Source organism: Cebus imitator, unplaced genomic scaffold (assembly GCF_001604975.1).
Source record: "Cebus imitator isolate Cc_AM_T3 unplaced genomic scaffold, Cebus_imitator-1.0 Scaffold787, whole genome shotgun sequence".
Lineage (NCBI taxonomy): Eukaryota > Metazoa > Chordata > Mammalia > Primates > Cebidae > Cebus > Cebus imitator.
Window position 1 is genome coordinate 217,670 of NW_016108102.1, and position 2,035 is coordinate 219,704.

The 2,035-nt window shown below is 45.6% G+C and overlaps 1 pseudogene; it reads left to right on the forward strand.

Annotated features, from left to right (window-relative positions):
* Positions 1–441: 441 nt before the first annotated feature.
* LOC108297286 overlaps positions 442–2,035 on the forward strand; it is a 9,978-nt pseudogene continuing 8,384 nt past the window's right edge.

The window sequence follows — 2,035 nt, forward strand, 5'->3', positions numbered from 1 at the left end:
CTCAATTAGAAATGAAAATTAAGATAAACACCACAGAATATGAAAGATCATTTGAGACTTCTATGAGTACTTTATGCATACAAACTAGAAAATGTAGAGAAAATGAATAAATTCCTTGGAATATACAGCCCTCTTAGATTAAATCAGGAAGAAATAGAAACCTTGAATATACCAATAACAATCAGTGCAATTAAATCAGTAACACAAAAATTGCCAAAAAAAAATTTCAGGACCAGATAGATTCACAGCTGAATTCCACTATACATTCAAAGAAGAATTGGTATCAATTCTACTAAAACTATTAGAAAAGATTGAGAAAGGGGAAATAATTTGTAATTCAGTCTATGAAGCAATATCACACTCTGATACCAAAACTAGGAAAACAGTCTTTCCTGGGTGGGGTTTGTGAAGTCGTGGCCTGTTAGCAGGAAGCCGAACAGTTGCCCCGATGCTACTGAGGACCCAATCTGAGTCCCTGGCCACCTGAATCTGAGCCGTGTGTACTGCGTGCTCAGCACTGCCTGACAGTCCTAACTAAACTTCACTAACTCCCCTGCCTTTGCTGCCACCATGCCCAAAATGATCAATGTGCGTGTGACCACCATGGATGCAGAGCTGGAGTTTGCCATCCATCCCAACACCACTGGCAAGAAGCTATTTGACCAGGTGGTGAAAACTATTGGCTTGAGGGAAGTTTGATTTTTTGGTCTGCAGTATCAGGACACGAAAGGTTTCTCCACCTGGCTGAAACTCAATAATGTGACTGCCCAGGATATGCGGAAGGAAAGCCCCCTGCTCTTTAAGTTCCATGCCAAGTTCTGCACTGAGGATGTGTCCAAGGACTTGATCCAGGACATCACTCAGCCCCTGTTCTTTCTGCAAGTGAAAGATGTCATTCTCAATGATATGTACTGCCCACCTGAGACTGCTGTGCTGCTGGCTTTATATGCTGTCCAGTCTAAGTATGCTGATTTCAATAAGGAGGTGCATACATCTGGCTACCTGGCTGGAGAAAAGTTGCTGCTGCAGAGATTCTTGGAACAGCACAAACTCAACAGAGACCAGTGGGAGGGGCCGATCCATGTGTGGCATGAGGAACACTGCGGCATTCTCAGGGAGGTTGCTGTCCTGGAATATCTGAAGATTGCTCAAGATCTGGAGATGTATGATGTGAACTATTTCAGCATCAAGAACAAGAAAGGCTCAGAGCTGTGGCTGGGGGTGGATGCCTTGGATCTCAACATCTATGAGCAGAATGACAGACTGACTCCCAAGATAAGCTTCCCTTGGAGTGAAATCAGGAACATTTTTCAATGATAAGAAATTTGTCATCAAGCCCATTGACAAAAAAGCCCTGGACTTCTTCTTCTATGCTCCTGGCTGCAGATTAACAAGCAAATCTTGGCCTTGAGCATGGGGAACCATGAACTGTACATGCACCATCGCAAGCTGACACCACTGAGGTGCAGCAGATGAAGGCACAGGCCCGGGAGGAGAAGCACCAGAAGCAGATGGAGCATGCTATGCTGGAGAAATGAGAAGAAGAAGTGTGAAATAGCAGAAAAAGAGAAAGAGAAGATTGAATGGAAGAAGGAGGAGCTAATGGAGAACCTGAAGCAGATTGAGGAACAGACTAAGAAGGCTCAGCAAGAACTGGAAGAATAGACCCATAGGGCTCTGGAAGTTGAGCAGGAATGGAAGTGTGCCCAGATTGAGGCTGAAAAGCTGGCCAAGGATCATCAAGAAGCTGAAGAGGTCAAGCAGACCTTGCTGCAAGCCTCCCAGGAGCAGAAAAAGACTCAAGCACAGCCGGTCTTGGAAATGGCAGAGCTGACAGCTCAAATCTCCCAGCTGGAGATGGCCCAACAGAAGAAGGAGAGTGAGGCTGTGGAGTGGTAACAGAAGGCCTATATAGTACAGGAAGACTTGGAGAAGACCCATGCTGAGCTAAAGATGGCCACAAGTACACCTCATGTGGCAGAGCCTGCTGAGAATGAGCTGGATGAGCAGGATGAGAATGGGGCAGAGGCTAGTG